Consider the following 19,154-nt stretch of genomic DNA (forward strand, 5'->3'; position numbering starts at 1 on the left):
GAATGAACACACATCAGTCAAAATGACTTTTTATCGGCATCCATCAGGTCCTGATCCTCAGGACTCCATGCCACAGAGAGAAGCGCAAGGAATGCTAAAATTAGCACTTTGACATGCCAGTTTTACGCACTGATCAAGGGTCAGTCATATTCAAGCCTATGCTAGAGTGAGAAGCTCAAGTAGAGCATAAAAATTCAAATAAATTAAGTGGGATTTAGAAATTCTCCATGAACATAGTTTAAAAAGAGCCATTAATACCCAAAGTCAAGTAAAAAGACACATTTACAAAAAAAAAAAACATAGCTATGTATAGACCCTGATGAAAAATTAAAATCATGAGCCCTCAGTTTAGCATATATAATTCTCTAAATGATGACATGATGAAGTGATTCCCCTAATTAACACTCGCTTTGGAAGCCAAGCCCTCTAAGAATTATTCCTTTCCCCTCTCCTATAAACTCTATGACACAAAAATCTTAATGTGTATCTCTACACTAGATTTTAATTATGACAGGTAATGGGAGTATACATTTAAGGATCAAAACACACCCATCATGAAATTAAGCTATAAAAGTGGGCAAAATATGCCACCAGAATCAAAAGCTCTTCAGCTTCTACAATGGCTACCACCAATAACACCAATTCGTTGACAAAATCAGAAAAAAATAATAATAAGATTGGTTTAAGATTGCTAATTTTCCCAAAGATATATGATGTTTTGAAACAAGGGAAGAATCATATCTTATATTGTATAAAATAAGCCACCTGTTTGAATCTGTAAGAGAGAAAAAAATTTACTCCCTAAAACTATTCTAATGCCAAGAAAACAGTAAGCTTATAGTCAGATGCATGTGCCCCTATAAGCCGTAGCAAGAAACTGCTGTGTTGTACAGATTACTCACATCCAGTGTTGGCTTGGGTTTTCACCGCATAGTTAATGAACCCATGGAAAGGTTGACAGACCGGTGCTAATGGTGACTGCAACAGGAGCAGATCTAAATATATACATCCAGGAAGGTTGTGAAACCACCACCTTCACATGGTTCCATGTACACACAAGAAGATAATCCAATTATTTGAATCCAAAACAACAAAAAAGGCTCTCAAACAGAGCCAAATTTTTATCCCATAAAGTGCTTAAATACTTCATATACTAACACTATTTCAGAATAGTTTTTGCATAATTCTTAAATACTGTAACGTAAGTGCCATACTGTCTGACCTATCTAACCACCTGCAGGAAAAAATCTCCCCCTCCTACCTATCCACAGATTAAATTATTTCATTTATTTAAGGTAGAGAAGGGCTAGGATGGAGTCTATTCCACATACGTTCCCCTTGTGTACAAGCTATTTGACTATCCCTCATTACCACCTGCTTTCTAGAATAGAAATTAGTTTGCCAACTCCTGCTTATTCCACTATTTTCATTTTAAAACAATAAATGGAAAGCAAACTGGATGGCTTATGTGGTGTCATAAACACAGCCCTCGAGAAATATCTGTGTCATAACTAGCCAGATTAAAGACTCCATGTGTTTTAATGTGGAAACTTCCATGGTTCAGACCACTGTGTTTTAAAATTGAGAATGAACGCTGTTAACTACACTGTCCTAGAGAAAGGTTTCTTCAAAGATAATAAAAAAAACTTTTAAGTTGCTTTAATGAAAAACACACTGGCAACCCTCAGGGCTGACAGTATTATCATGCAACAATTAGTTATTCAGGAATACACTATGATGCAAAAAAAGTGAAAACTCCAGTATATGCAGCGCAGGTCACCACTGGTAAAATACCAGGTACATTAACAAAAATCAGAATGATTCTCCACTAAGTCTCCGGGGCTACACAGCATTTATTTCTCAACAACTTTTTAGATCAATTCCCTGCATTTAACATTTGTAAACAGTATGTCCTAACGTGCTTTGCTGATTTGCTAACTTCACAGCTATTCACACTGTAGACCCAGTTTAAAATCTAGCTGCTTTACCATTCTTATTCCCAGAATGTTCTGTCTACTCGGAACAAGGAGAAATGAAAAAGAGGAAAGTCAAGGTAGGAGAAAGGAGAAAAGAAAATGAACTTTGTGAACATGCTATGTGCCAAATTGCAGGCTACACACTTTCATACTTTTTGAAAGAAATGCTTATTACTCGTAATTTCTGTTTATCAAAGTGAATAAACAAAGAGTTTAAGAAATTTTTCCGAGGTCGTACAGTTTGTTAGTGACAAATTTGAATCCACCTCCAACCTCTGATTTCAAAAGCCACGCTTTCTATTTCTCTATTAACAGTTATAGAGAAAAAAATGCACTATACCATGATTAAAACTGCGATAACTTTCTTTCAAAGTAGGCCAGACCCTTGCAATTTGTTCACTGCCCCTTTGTTCGGTTTGTAGCTTCAGCAAAACAATCGAAGTTACTTTTGATCATTAGTCACTAAGAGTACTATACTAATTCTTTCCTAACATAACTAGGGTTTTATTAAGCCTCATAAACCAACAAAATTAAGATGTCATCCACAAAAACAATTCAGAATAAAACGGCTGATACACAAAAAAGGATAATGGGGGAAACTGAGTTACAGGTTTCTTCTGGCAGAAGTTAAAGTCTTCAGATTATACATGGAAAGTCTTTAACTGTTTGGACATACAGCAAAAGGCCAGCACTTTTTAAATAGGGATCTCCACTTGACAAGTTCAAAGAAAACAATCACCCCCAAACCATGCAATTTCCTGCAAATGGGCCACTCTCCTCACTGTCTTTGAAGATAGACCCCATCCTTGCCAAGAGGCCTTTGAAGTAATACAGCAAGCATACCTATATAATTAGAAAGGCTGAGTAAGCTATTCAAATGATCAAAACTAGACTTTAAAGATGGGTCAAGTGGGGAGGTATGGACTGACAGACTGACACAAAGAAGAGAAACCTTCGCTCTGACTGATTTGGAGAGCAATTGGCCACTGCTCACTGACCATCATTCTCCACCCCCTCCAAGCCTTGGAAGCCAAAAGCAAACTACGTACATACACGTTAATGGAACACTAAATAGTGTTTGGTCCTTTTTAAAAAGTGGCAAAACGGTATGTATTATGTGTATACAGACATAGATGTGTATACAAATGCATGCCTATACTATTTTTCTGGATCATTTGAGTGTAAGCTACAGACATTATGCTTTTATTTTTGTCAATGTTCACTGTTTTTTCCCCCAAAACAAGGGCATTGTCTTATATCAGCCATGTTGATACAATACTATTTTCGAATCCACAGTCCATATTCGATTATTCCAACATCTTTTATATGTTTTTTTTTCTCTAGACTAGAATCCCATCCAAGATTATGCATTGTGTTAAATTGTCCTGTCTCTTTAACCTCCTTTAATCTGGAAGAGTCCCTTTTTCACGAGCTTGACATTTCAGAAAAGAACAAGTCAGTAATTTACACAACACCCATTTGGGTTTGTCTAATGCTCCCTCATGCCTGGTCATGCATTTGGGGGATAATGTGTGAAGTGGTGTTTTGTCCTTTTTTGGGGCACATCAAGTGGCACATGAATTCGATTACATTATTGGCGATGTCAACTTTGATCTCTTGGTTAGGATGGTGTCTTCCAGGTTTCTACACTGTAAAGTCACCATTTTTCTCTATAATAGATTTTTGATGAGGTAAAGTAAGACTGTATAAATATCTTGTTATTCATCAAACTTCTACACACTCATTTTGGCATCTATTGATGATTCTTATCTAAATCAACTATGACTCTGATGGTTATCAAAGGTGATTTTCAAATTCCATTCCTTCGCCATGTATTAGAAGTGTTAGGAAGAGCTTTCCCTTCTCCCTCATCTGTCTGTTTTTTTGTGTTAGTAGGGAATCATGGATTCTATTCAGTGAACTAAATCTGTTACTGTATTTAACATGTAACTTATCCTAGATTTGTTCAGTGAGAATCCTTCAAGGTGCTGTGGTTTTGAAATTATATTTTATGTGCATGTTACTAAGTGTTTGGAGTAGAGAAGAAAAAGATCTAAATTATTCTGGAAGATCGAAGAAAAGGTGGTAATATGAGTTGGGTCTTGAAGAGAAAGCAGGAGTTTGCCTGCTTTCTGTACTGTAGTTCCTAAGCTGTCCCAAAATGTTCTATTCCATCTATGCACAAACTGATCAAGGACTGTGCATTACATTTGGTTTGTTTGTTTAATCCTTTTAATTTAGAATACCTCCTCCTATTTTTTTGTCAATGTAGACATTGACATTATTCTAGAGTCCAGGACAGTTGTCTTGTAGAATATTCTACAATCTGTATTTGAATGACTGTAGCCACATAATTAACCTCATTATTTTGCCATCATTAATGATAATTTAATTCACATCACATCAGCATCATCCTAACAGAATTAGGTGAAAGTGCTAACCGCTACACTATGGAACCATGCCCTAAACATTTTTAAAAGTATCCAAATTTGTGTGTATATAATACAAAAACTACTCACAATGGTTTGCCCATTTTAAAGTCTAGTGATCAAAAAATGCAAATTAAAATGAGTCAGCCTCACCATATATTAAGGTTTAGGAGATTAAGCTATTGGTACACATTTAGGAAGTGGGCATCTCATATATTGCTAGTGGAAATATAAATTAGAACAAATACTAGAGTATAATTTACCAATATTGCCCTTTTCTGTTAACTAAGTAATGTCACTTTTAGGAACTCAGCAGAAAGAATTGGACAAAGACATAAAAATGTACAATTTACATCACAGCACTCATTTAATAGTGAGAAAATAGTAAACAGTCAAAAATGTCTATCAATAGAATATTGAATAATTTATGTTAGATCTAAAATATTGACTTTAAAGGTAATTTATTATACAAAGCAATGTTAGTATAGATGTATACTATGTTAAGAAGTTACATAGTAAAGAAGTTAGTATAGTATACAAAGAAGGCTCTTTCCATAAGAAACAATGTTGGAGGAAAGCAGATTATAAAAACAATGTAGTACTCTGTTTAAAAACAAATACATATCATGTGTAACAGTATAATAGAGTTTAACTAATTTTCTTTTTTAAATTCATTTTTACCCCAGACAAGAAAAAGCTAAAGGAGTTCATCACTACCAAACCAGTATTATAAAAAATGTTAAACGGACTTATTTAGGAAGAAAAAAATGAATAATAAAACAACAATAACTACATATCTATCAACAAGTACTTTAAATGTCGATGAATTATGCTCCAATCAAAATATATAGGGTGGCTGAATGGATAAGAAAACAGATCCTTACATATATGCTGCCTACAAGAGACCCACTTCAGATCCAAAGACACACAGACTGAAAGTAAAGGGATGGAAAAACATAGTTCATAAAAATGGAAACCAAAAAAAAAAAAAAAAAAAAAGCTGGGGTTGCAATGTTTACACCAGACAAAATAGACTTAAAACAAAGGCTGTAACAAGAGACAACACCCAGCAGTTCCATTCTGGGTATTTACCTAAAGAAATTTAAAACACCATGTGGCCATCCTAACGACATGGATGGACCTAGAGGGTATTATGCTAAGTGAAATAAGTCGGAGAAAGAAAAATGCTGTATGACTTCACTTACATGTAGAATCTAAAAAACAAACAAAAGTAGAAATAGACTCATAGAGAACATTTTGATGGTTGCCAATGGGAGGGGTGTTGGGGAATAGGTAAAAAAGGGGAGAGGGAAGGGATTGAGAAGTACAAATTGGTGGTTACAAAATAGTCATGGTGATGTAGAGTACAGTATAGAGAATATAGTCAATAACATTGTAATAATTATGTATGGCGTCAATGGGTACTAGATTTATTGGGGTGATTACTATGTAAGCTATATGTCTAATCACTATGTGGTACACTTAAAACTAATATTGTATGTCAACTGTAATTAAAAAATAAATTATTTTTTTAAATAAATTCATTTTTAGCCCATAGCTTTGAATTCACTGGTTCAGGGAGGGTTTCTCAAAGAAGTACAAATGTTCAAATTTGTGGTTTCTAAATGGGATTTTAAAAACTCTTGAAAAAAAAACAAAACAAAAACCCTCCCTTTAACCTTATTGTGTTATGAGTATCAGAAATCAGAGACACAAAAGACACAGAGCAAACTGTTCTAAACAAGCATGGAGGACTATGTAATCTATCAGAGTCAATTATCTGCTTGGACAACACAAAGACCCCATGAATTGGGAAGAAGGAAGAAGAGAACACTCGGTTTAGGTAGAAGGCATCTTTCCAAAGGGATCTGTGCCCTCATCTTACGGGAATGGTGGAAGAAAAGAATATTCATATCCTGTCAAGTTCAGGAATCAGACCAAAAGATATTTGTAAAACCTGAGAAAGTAGGAGTAACTGGGTGTACCCCTCTAACTCAGTGGCGGAGCAGGCACTTGGGAGTAAGGTATGTCAGAGAAAGTGGGGCCTGAGAAGTCCTCTCAAGCCCAGCGCAGTCTAGGAAACCATCCAAAATCATCTCACATCCCGAGAAGAACTCAGGAGAGGCTGAGACCGCAGAGCAAGGACAGCCTGCGGTCGGGATAGAAGACGCAGAGCACGGCCAAAGGAACGCACAGCCAAATGAACGGAGCACCCCCGGGTTCACACTACTGCCAGGGATGCGACGAGCAGGGCTAGACCCGGGCGAGCGAAGATCAGCAGTAACAGCGCGCGCCAGCGGAAAGTGGCATCAGTTTGACAAAGGCCCTCTGCTGCTTTCCCTCCCCTGACAGACTTGATGCGAACCTCGCTGAGAAGGGGGGAGGAGGGAAGGGCAGAGCTCGTCTGGGGGTGAAAATGGAAAAACACTTAATTGACAGAGTACATGAATTTACCAGGATTAATTTTCCACTACCAAGAGGAATAAGGCCTCGAGATAGACACTAAATTCAAGTTTAGAAAATAAAGTGACTTTGTTGCTGTGCTGGATTTATGTCTTAGGAAATTTCCACCTTCTACACACACACAAGTAAAATATCTTTAAAGAAATAGGTGCAAAAAATGTTAACGGTGATTAATGCAAGGAGAAAGAATGAGTTGATCTCTTTATACTATTCGGCACTTCATAGATGTCTTTAATAAACAAAGCTATTTTAGAAATAAAAGGTAAATGACAATTATTCTGTCTTAAAATGTTTTAAAGAAATTAAATAATAATTTGATTTCCTTTTTTTTTTTTTTTTTTAAGCAGATGAAGGCTATTTTATTGAATGACTGATCTATATAATCGCCAAGGCCACTGTGTACAGGTAGGTGGTGTGGTGCTCTATTCCTTGGTCTCTTCTCCCCGGGACAGTCTTGCCGACTTCCTCCGGCTTGGCCGGGAGCTGCGCTCCAGGGCGCTTGCATGCTTCCTGGGTCTGAGACCTGCGGGGCTCAGCTTAGTCAGCCACAAGTTTCTTGCGAGCCTTGTCTGTCTTCAGCTTGTGGATGTGTTCTATGTGAATGCGCTTGTTTTTGAACATGTTACCCTTAACTTTCAGGTACAGACTGTGATACATGTGGCTGTCAATCTTAGACTCATGCTATCTTTCGCGCAGTCGGTAACGAATTCTCATCCTCCTCATCTCAGGCATTCGAGCACTGACAGTGCCCTTTCGCTTACCCATGCCCATATGCCTGCCCTTTTCGCGGGCCAAGGTGTTTTCCCGGATCGTGCTCAGGAACGGACCGTCACAGGCTTCCCAATGATCAGCCTATCTTTGATCAGCTTCCGAATCTGCTGACGAGAGTTAGCATTGGCAATTTCATCGGTGTCAATGGGGGTCCAACCAGACCTTTTGCCACAGCGCAGACACGGAGGCAAAGCCTCTTCTGCAGCCTAAGCATACTCCTGGCTGGGACCCCAGTGGCAAAAGGAAAGCTAATGTGATTTTTAAAATAATTTCGGTACCAAAGTACAATGGACCATTTGTTCCCATCTCTTATCAGAGTTTCACATATGAAATTGAGGGGGGGAAATCCCCGACATCAGTGGTTTACCTGTAAGAACAAAGTAGGTGTGCCGTTTGAACCATACGCAGTAAATACACATGCTCATCCCTGCAGAGGAAATAATTGGGCAGGGAAGAGTTGCTGTCTCTTTAAAAAGCACATAAAATCCTAATTTGCTTAAAATACACACAGGAACCCAAAGGCCTTAATAACCTTAATTACAATTTCCTCCAAGTAGAACATTCATAAGCCTTAAATCCCTTTACTGTTTTATTGCCAGCAATTAGGCAAAATACACAGAACTGAAAGAGTGTGAGTGCATGTGCATATGTATGTTTAAATTTAACAGAATCAAGAAACATTTCTGTTATTTTGTCTCTGTTTTTCAACACAAAATGGACATGGAAGAGATGGGAAGAATTCAGAAAAGGTGGAAAGAAGAAACTTCTAGATGAGTTCGACATCCAAATAAATATAATATTTGGATCATGTTCCTATAAATGATTTAATTATTTCTTAAACTTTCCAAAAACATATTTAGTGGGAAAGCTGAAACCAAGATTGGTTTGTAAAACTACAGTGTTCAATTAGCAAAGTGTGCAAATATGCACTATGCACAATGTGGTTCTCAGCCCTGCAGCCTCACATGGAGGCAGAATCTCAGGCCTCACCCCACACCTACTGAATCCAAATCCATGTAAAAACAAGATCTCTAGTTAATTCCAACACATGGCTTAAAGGCATTTAGATCAGTTTTAAATGTAGCAACTCCCAAAGAAAAATGAACAAAAAAAAGACCTGACAACAGTGAAATTACTTATATGTCTTCCTATAGATTAAAATTAAATGAAAAGGGACTTTTATATGTCTTTTTACCAGAAAAGCCAAAATTCATAATTGAAGTAGAATCTACTTTATTCTCTCAATCTTAAGCTGCAAATTAAAAGTAGGTTCGTGTACAAGAGAAATGCCAAGGGTAGAAGATTAATTTCCCAGGGTTACTAGTTGATTCTATTCAACCTGTGATATGGGACACTACTACCATCTACTACGCTACAACCAAAGCACCATCATAGTCAAGTTCAGGCTGCATGGTAATGAAATCACCCCAAAATTTGAAAAATGGGCTTTAAGAGTACACTACATAAAGGAGAATTAAAAAAGAAAACATGAAAGTTAAGGTTTTCAAGTTTTTATTTTATTGAAATTTACAATCCTCTTATTGGAATTTGTTCTAAATTGACAACCCACACAAATCTGGCACAAATCAGAGTATAATAGGTCTTGCCACATTGGATCAGACTCATGATTCTTCCTGCCCAGGATTCTGATGATGGCACCAAGGGACATGTTGTGGGAAGAATGGCTGTTCTTTGATGTCAACCTCAAAGGTTAGGAGCATACCCAAAACATCCCAGTTCCCTATAATAACCTATTATGGATCTGTCATCCACAAATTTAGTTAAATCATTTTTGAGGTTATTTATATTTTCCACCCCTACTTCCTCTTACAGTAATCAGTTCCATAAGTTTATAACAAGTTGAGTAAGGTGATATTTTCTAGTCTCACGGCTCACCAAATCTTGGAATAATGCAATGTTGTTATTATCAATACTATTTGTATCATCCATGACATTAAAAAAAAATTGCTATATATCCTCACAGTACATGTCTATATTCTTATTGATTTTCTTTATGCCTCATGGGCAGGCAACTCCTATCTTGACCATTTTAGTATGCTTCTTGTATCATCTCCAATTTCACTATATGTCTTCTGGGGAGACTGTCAGTCTATTACAGGAGTGGGTATACTATTAATTTATTCAAAGATAAGATGATATGCTCTACTTGATTTCAAAATTCATTTCCTGATGATTTAAGACCTCAGTCAAAATTCTTAGGGGTCCTGTAATTCCTTATCAATACTAGTAGCTTAAACAAACTAGAAACTTTACTGCTGATACTTATAATTCACCTTCTTCGTGTCTTATTCTCATGTTTTTTGTTTTGTTCTGTTTTTCCTTGACACTTATATTTGTCCACCATTGTAAACATAAATTCATCTGTCTGTTTCTGCACACTTAGGTAAGCTCAAGAGCTTGCCCTAAGATTTCTCCTCATTAGCTTGGTCTTCTACTACCTGGCTGAGGTTACTATTGGCAGCCAAAAATAGAAACTGTACACTCTTCCAAAATAGTAAATTAACTTAAGACTATATTGATAATCGGTCTTTAATATGCCCACTTTGCTATATATTTCCTTTGTAGAAAAACACCTCACATTACACCTGTGATTCCTAGGCCTAAATTAACTTGTTGACCATAGTAGAAGCAACAAAAACACACTCTCCAATTATATGGTGACAAAGTGTTTTTAGACATAAAGTTATATCACTTCCTTCTGATATACGTATACATTTAGATTAAATTTTTCAGTGTGGTTAATAACAGCATGATTAGCTTTAAAATTTATATTATTCTCTCCAGTAAGTTATTTAGATGGCTTTGGTACTATCCTTTATTTCATATCCTAATATGTCATGTGAAAAAGTGACATCATTTATGAGAAGTATTGCATGACTTACCTTGAGAATTTTTTTTACTAACAGCTGAAGTCAAAAAACTTCAACCATGACACAGCTTCTCCTCTTGACCAAACTAATCAGCCTCCTCTGAGCCTTCTTCTAGTCTAGGCCTTGACTGGGCCTGCATAGCCCAATGGTAGCAAGGACCTGCTAAGTCAGTTTAGAGAGAATTCCTCCTCCTTGATTTCCGATCACCCTCAATATCTAACACATTCTTCATCCCCACTCTTGATATCTGATCGCCTGACCTGCTTTCAGCAAGAATCCTTCAAGTCAGTTTAGCAAGAATTCCACTAACCTTGATATCTCCTTTTACTAATTTTATATCCACCAACCAACCCTCTCTCTCACCCTAATCCTTGACTGTAAATCCTCATGTTTCCTTGCCGTATTCAGAATTGGGCCCAGTTATATATCTAGGTCTCTTTTCTCCACTTGTAATAGTTCCTGAATAAAATCTGCTTTTACCACTTTAACTGTTATCCAGCTCTAGTCCTCTTTGACAACCACAAAGAAAAATAAGATATCAACTATCAGCACCTAGGATAACTTTGGAAGGTGAAGATGTGGAGAAAGGAAAGATACACTTCTAGAGGAGCGCATGCTCCTAACTTCCACCACCCACATGATGCTGGAGAAGAACTGGAGAGGAAATGAAGAGTTAGATGTAGCGAATGTTACAGGAGGGCCCACCCTGAAGTTGACACCTGGGAGTGAGGAGATACCTATAGAAAATCTCTGAAACTATCCAGAACCATCCAAATCATCTGTGAAGCAGAATGAAGACATTTTCTGACATACAGAGTCTCAAATATATATATAAATATATATCACGTACCTTTTCAGGGTAAGTTATTAAAGGATATGCTCCACAAAAACAGGGGAGTAAACAGACAAAAAAAAGTAAAAGATGGAATCCAGGTAACAATATATTAAACACAAGGTAGAAGCAGAAAGAATCCCCAAGATAATGGTGAAGGAAAATTCCATTATCTGTGAAGCAGTCTATAAAGTGATCAGTCTAGACTACAGCATATCAGAGAATCTGAAAGAAGTTTCTTGAAAAGAATAAAATAAACTAGTTAGTTTATTCTAATATACTGAGAAGAGATTTAGATGAGCTGAAGAAAGTTTGGAGTTGATTAGGGATATATCTCTAAAAGAAAAGGCATCTCCAAGGAAAACAAGTTATACAGGAAAGGAAAATATAATAAATATATATACACGCTGTGTGGCTCAACTATGTTTGCATATTTATAAGAATATAAATGCCAACTACTCATCCTTCCAAAATTATATTATAACTATGCTGGAAGGATGGGGAGAAGACATGCTTTTGTGTAGTGAGGAAGAAAAGTAGTGAACGCGAGCTAAATTCTTACCTCCCTTAGTGGAAATTCAATAAATAATGCCCTGCACTTAAAAAATAATAATTTTTAAAAAGTAGAGCAGGAACAATAAAAGCATGTTGCAAGTAGTTATGATCATAAATCCTCAAAGATTCTAAAAGAGTTGAAAGCAGGGGAGAGGTAGCAGGAGAAGCGTTGGGACAAGGACAGCAGTTTTGCATAACAACCCTGGTAGAACTAGTTGACTCCAAATTGTGTGTATGACTTTAATAAAAACCAAATTTTAAAAAGAAGGATGAGCTTATTTCCTTGTAATATCAGTACTTATCAGACTTATCTATACTTAGAAAAATTTCGATTTTATAGGACTAAATTGGAAGAAATTCCAAACTAAAGATTCAAATACATAGCACTTACCAAGTCAAAGGGAGAGAAATATATAGCTGAATGCTAATATTTTGTGGGCTGTCAGCAGTTAATATTACGATAGTCAAATTCTCATTTTTTTTCTAATTGCTACCAATTAGAAAAGTATCAAAAAGTCTTTAGAATCTGGTCTCATTCTACAGTATCTTGCTTTATTCAGCAATTGAACAAAACTTATTTGATGTAAAGAAAAACAAAACATTATTTGCTATAGTGTTTTTATTTACTTAATTTCTATAAAATTATTACCCTTAATTCATATTTCTATTTTACCATGCTAAAAAGAAACTTCACTTAAATCTTGGCAGAAAGCAAGAGTTTCAAGACAGACACACACAGCTCACCTCATTCCATGATTAAGCCTTTTAGGGAACTCTTATTTAAATGAGGAAAATGAGGGAACTAATTAATACAAGTTATCACTATGCATTTTTATGTAAAATATTTGGTTTATAAAGAAAGAGTGCCTGTATTAATGATACATGGCATCTGTAACAAATCTTTCTCACACTGTACTATATTAACCAATATTTCCCAAACCTCCTTTAGGTCAACACACAAGACCTCAGGCAGCCAACCAGATTAATGAGGACCACATCAAGTAAAACCAGGCCACACAGAAAAACTCTCCTGCAGCAGAGACAAAACAATACATGTATGATTTCAATAGTTTCTCAAGCTGTTGCAGTGTTGGCTAAAACTTACATCTTTCCAGACTTAGCAAAAATACAGACATTATCCAGGCCTAAGGAGTTTCATATTCAATAAGAATTAAATCTCTTTGTTCCTCTTTGCCAAAATGTCTCAAATTCTTAAATGAGAACAAAAAAGGGGGCAGAGACATGATAGAAAATCCAGATAAAGCATTAAAAATGAATGCATGTATCACTAAATGTTGATTTTTTTCTATAAAACATGACTATAAAAGTGCCAGTACTCTGAATTTCATGTCTTCACAATCTTTTAGTGAATTTGACTTTTACATATCATAATTTCATACTTTAAGAAAACAGAGTTCCATATCTTGGTTACTGTGAATAGTGCTGCCATGAACATAGGGCTGCATAGATCTTTACAAATTAGGATTTTGGTTTTCTTTGGATAAATACTCAGAAGTACACTTGCTGGGTCAAAGGTAGTTCTTTCTAAAAATTTTTTGAAAAACCTCCAAACTGTTTTCCATAGTGTCTATATCATTTTGCAATCCCACCAATAATGTATGAGGATCCTCTTTTCTCCAAATTCTCCCCAACACTTGCTGATTTTTGCCTTATTGATGACGGACATTCTAAAAAATGTGAGGTGATATCTCACTGTGGTTTTAATTTTCATTTCTCTGATGATTAGTGATCTTGAGCATCTTTTCATATGTCTATTGGCCATCTGTATTCCCTCTTCAGAGAAATACCTATTCATATCTTTTGCCCATTTTTTAACTGGATGTATTTTTTGCTGTTCAGTTGTATGAGTTCTGTGTAAATTTTGGATATTAACTCCTTGTCAGCTGTATCACAGGTGAATATCTTCTCCTATTCAGTAGTTTGTCTTTTCATTTTGCTAATGGTTTCCTTTTCTGTACAAAACTTTTAGTTTTATATAATCTCATTTGTTTTCTTCTTTTGTTTCCCTTGCTCAAGGAGATATATCAAAAAAAATTACTAATAGCATGATATATCAGAGAGTTTACTGCCTGTTTTCTTATAGAAGTTTTATGGTTTCAGGTCTTACATTTAGTTTTTAATCCATTTTGTTTATTCTTATATATGATGGATGAACAAGATATGGAAGCAACCTACATGCTCACCAATAGACAAGTGGATAAAGAAGTTACATTTCAAATATACAATGGAACATTACTCATCCATAAAAAAAAAAAAAAAGTGAAATTCTACTATTTGCAACAACATGGATAGCCCTAGAGGGTGTTCTGCTGAGTAGAATGTGTCAGAGAGAAATCGGTGTCATGTAATTTCACTTACATGTCGAATCTAAGAAACAGAAGGAATAAACTAAAAAACAAACTCACAGACACAGAGGACAATCTGCTGGTTGCCAGAGGGATGGGGGTTTAGGGTTGAGTGAAAAAGGTGAAAAGATGAAGGAATGTAAATTAGTAGCTACAAACCAGTCAGGGGGACATAAGTACACCATCAGTCCCAACCTTTTTGGCACCAGAAACCAGTCCTCCTATGAAAATCTAAGGCCTGATGATCTGAGGTGGAGCTGAGGTGGTGATACTAGCATTAGGGAGAGGCTGCAAATACATATGAAACTTCTTTCACTTGCCCACCACTCACCTCTTGCTGTGTGACCCAGTTCCTAACAGGCCACAGACCAGTACCCGTCCGCGATCCAGGGCTTGGGGATGCCTGGAGTACAGCATAGGGAATATAGCCAACAGCATTGTAATGGCTAGATAGATGGGCAACAGAGTAATCGGGGGATCACTTCATCAACTACACAAATGTCTAACCAATGAACTGTATACTTGAAACTATTATAAAATTTAAAAAAAAACCACAGGAAGAAGAATGAGAGTTAGAAAAAATAAAAAAGCACTTTAAAAAAAAAAAAGTAAAAAGAGCAAACTTTAGCTAAACCTTGGTTTCCATCCTGCTTGTGCTGTATTTTTTCCTCTTATTTTTTCCAGCTTTATTAAGGTATAATTATGAAATAAAAATTGTACATATTTAAAGAAAAAATGGAAACAGACTTTATGCCAGCCTAAGACTTGCATGGTTCTCTTCAGGGAGACGATATGCTTGGCTAAAATCCTGATTTCCCAGACCCTCTGGTAGTTAGGAGGCATTCATTGCATGTACTCTAGGCAGGGACAAGGGAATATGCCAGGGGGACTCCTCTCGGTTTTTTATAAGAAACCAATAGCTTTCCCAGAAGCCATATCCAGGAGACTTCTACTTTTATCTCGGAGACCAGAACGGCACCTCCACCCCAGACTCACATGCCCTCACCACAGTGAGTTACTGGCTCCTAACAGTCTCCACTCCCAGTGTTTCCTTATTCCAATCACTTCTCTGAGTTTCTGTAACCATGTTTCTCACTGCAGAACTTGGGGTATTCCACCAGCCTACACGCTTTCATGCTTCCAACTCTCACCTCCATCTAATCCTTTTTTCACTGCACTTCCAGAGGGAGTTAAAAATTAAATAAAACTTCTATCATCCCTCCTGTTTAAAAATCCACTATAGTCTCCTCTTCCTAAAGAAACAAGTCCAGCCTCATCTCCGAGCTATGTCTACACAAAACACCAGCCCTGAAACATCCCTACACGAAACGCCAGACCCAAACTCTTGAGTTTCTGCTTTCACTCTTCACCATTCATCCCTAGAATACCTTCGCCTCCAACTGCCCTTATTTTTCTAGTTTTAGATTCATACTTCAAGGCTCATCTCAGGTTCAATTTCACTCATTCATTTATTTATTCAACATGAACAACTATTCCCTACACACTAGGGACACAAAGATAAGTAAAATGACATACAATTTCCTACCTTAAAAAGGAACATGCGGTCCCCTCCAGGAAGTCTTCTCTAACACTCTAACCACTTTTAAGGGATTAAGGGCCACTATCATATGCCCCTGAGATGCTAGACTGTCTTCTATTACTGCATTTGCCACATTATGAAGAAATTACTCAGCTGTCTATGTCTCCCTTGGTAGACAACAAGCTCCTTGTCGGCAGGGTATCACCTTCTAGACATTTTGATGTGCCCAGAGTTCACTTCAGTGCTTTGCTTCTAGTACAAATATGTGTTATTGTGCAAAAATAAATTGCCAAAATGCAGTGTTGTTCAATGAACAAGTTTTAATGCACATATTATTTCCTCGACTTGTTAGAAAATAAAATAAGCCTCCTGGTCTTGAGGAACATACAGTCCAATTTAACAAAATATGCATGCATAATGTGCCAAATTTAGTGCAACATTAAATAATAAAGGGGGAAACCTCTAAGGTTGGGACTTAATCATTTTGAATAATCTTGACATTTCGTAGATCATAGGTTCGAAAGGCAAATCAATTGTATCTCTCTGCCAAACAAACCATTAACCATTTACTGAGATAGTCTGACTCTTTGAGATACGTAAATAAACTTTTGTTCCCCAAACCTACACCTTTTTCTCCCACCTTGCACCTCAACTTCCACTTGGGTATCAGTTCCTTAGCTATCCTGAGCAGATCCTATAAATGAAAGCAAGTTGAAATTTATTACAGTAGTTCTTGCATATTTAAAGCATATTCTTTTTTATTTTAAAACATCGATTTAAATTGAATTTCTTTCCCTCCCCACACACAAGCAGGAAAATCTAAGTCCCTCAAAGCTTGGAGAGTATGGCAGCTGGATACATTAACTCCCCAGTGTACTGCAGTGGTAAAGGGCCCATGCCTTCCACTTAAAAAATGAGGTTTTGCCCCTCTCCTTGGTTGGCCATATAGTCTCATGGCCAGTGAGCTCCAGAAAGAAAAGTGATGACTTCATCACCTTTGCCATCAAAAGGAATCTTGTTGTGGAGGGGTAACACTCATACCAATCTCCGTGGGTTCTGGTAGTCCCTTTACAAATCCTACCTCATCTTCCAGCTAACACCATGTTCACACTGTATCCCGGTACAAACTTTTGCTAGCCCCCTCCCCACCATGCTACAAAGGCCCTTCAAGACCATAATCCCTAATCTCATCACCCTGTAATCAAATATTGAGACTCTAGAGGCAGCTTCCATCTCATGGCCCCCTCTCATCTTCAGACAGCACAGAGAGAGCAGCAGTCTGCTGCCTAAGTGGATTTTCAACAATGGAAGGAAAGGCCCTTCTCCCCTTTCCATCAGCAGAAACAAAACTGAAAAGCAATGTTCTTGAAGCCCCCACCTGAGGAAAAACATCCCCTCATCTCCCCCAAGTCCCAAACATATGAGAGTTTATGTATGTGACAGCACGAACACTGAGAAAGTATCGGAAATTGATGTAAAATAACAGTAATAGTTGCATCTAGAGGAGAATGATAAAAGGAGACATGGGAGACGTGCTTTTTACTTTTTTTTCTACAATGAGAATATATTTGTGTATAACAAGTATAACTTAAATGAGGACAAAAGAAGAGGAAGAGGGAGAAAGAAAATGGAGGTAGATTGATTGATTTCTTATAAGAAAATGACTTAATCGTCAAGTTTTCAAATTAAACTCCCCTAGTATTCATATTCCTATTTATAATTTACTCTTTAAAAACCCTTTTTATGGTTACGACCAACAAATAAAATTATATCACTTTAACTAAATTCAGAATTAAGAAAACCATCAGAGTTCTTAAGCATCCCCAAGGAACACACCACACTGCTCCCAGAGCCCATTCGAAAACGAAGCTTAGAAAGCACCAGCTTCTGGTTAAAGTCAATCAACCCAGAAACAACAGAGTCTTTGTCAAGGAAACTCGAGTTCAAGTGCATGAGAATCAGATAAAACGCAACACATGGCATCTGAACTAAAATGATATGCTTTGATTTTAGATTAAAAGTTAAGAAACCAGTAGAATGCGAACACTTAAGAAAAAGGATGTACGAATAAAATTAAGACTGGCTTCCTCTTCAGTGGCGACAGTTGAACAGAAAAGTGATATTAAAAGGTGTTGCAGAGCAGCCCTATATTGTAAATCCACAGTATATATGGTCCTACTTAATAGGATATTGTGTTTTGCCACAGATAATAGATTTTAGATAACCAGTGTTTAGAAAATACATTGTTTAGAAATACTGATAAAAAAAAAAAAAACAACTATTAATTTGGAGAAGCATGTGGCCCTGCTTGTGGTCCTTAAGGCCTGTATCCTGTATGAGGAGGAGGAAGTGGTGGATGGAAGGAGTTATGCGGAGCTGTGTCTCAATTACAGCTATAAAACCAGTTACCCAAATTCTTTTAGAACCTCTCGTTAGAAGCTACTCAGATTACCTAAGATAATAAAAAGCCAGGAAGCATAAGGGCTCTTTTGACCACACATTAAACATGAGTTAAATTACTGAAATTTCATGGTGTGTAGTCCAAATGTGGTATGTTTCTGTGTTTAAAAGTAGAAGAATTTAACAATTTTATCCAAAGGAAGAAAAACAAGTTAATACATATATAACTCTAAAATTCTCTCCATCGAAGACAACTTGGAGAAAACTTGAATTAAGTTGCTTTGATAAGATAAAAATTATATTAATCTGAAAATACATTTGTACAAGGTTAGTCTTTGCAGCATTGTTTATCCCTGAAAAACACTGGGAGCCACCTAAATACCCATACAAGAGAAGACAAGGGTACTTATGGTAGAAGTACACAGCAGGGTACAATGCAGCCACGAAAAAGGAATGAGGAAGATCTCTAAACTGGTATAGAATGGGGGGAATAAAGCAAAATACAAAAGGATATCTAATGTATGTTACCTTTGGTCCTTTGATAGCAGAAAAAAGAAAATATACATGTCTGCTCATATGTGCAACAACATACATAACCAGAAATTAGTGAGATTAGTTGCCTGCAGGAGGCAAGTGAAATGGAGTAAAAAAGATAGGGAGATGTGAACAGAATAGAAGAAATAGGTGTGGGAAGTACACACGCCTCTTTTGTACTGTTCTGACTGTCAGAATCAGGGTAATATTTGACACATTTAAAAGAAATAAGTGAAAACAAAGATGGGGAAAAGGAAAATCAAAATAGAAAAAGAAAAGGAAAAAAAGAACCAAACAAATCAATCTAACTGAATTATGAATGACTAACAGAACCAACCTTTAGTGGGAAGGGAACTAACCTAAGTAACTTTTGAACACAATATTTTGAATGATTTAT

General features: G+C 36.6%; 1 protein-coding gene and 1 pseudogene across 2 annotated transcripts in view; both read right to left on the reverse strand.

The window, feature by feature from the left end:
- Positions 1-19,154, reverse strand: part of RSPO2 (R-spondin 2) — a 137,856-nt gene that overhangs the window by 78,559 nt on the left and 40,143 nt on the right. The gene's annotated exons all lie outside the window — the stretch shown is intronic.
- LOC107520879 lies at positions 7,291-7,853 on the reverse strand (annotated as a pseudogene).

This window comes from Rousettus aegyptiacus, unplaced genomic scaffold, assembly GCF_014176215.1.
Source record: "Rousettus aegyptiacus isolate mRouAeg1 unplaced genomic scaffold, mRouAeg1.p scaffold_m13_p_15, whole genome shotgun sequence".
NCBI lineage: Eukaryota > Metazoa > Chordata > Mammalia > Chiroptera > Pteropodidae > Rousettus > Rousettus aegyptiacus.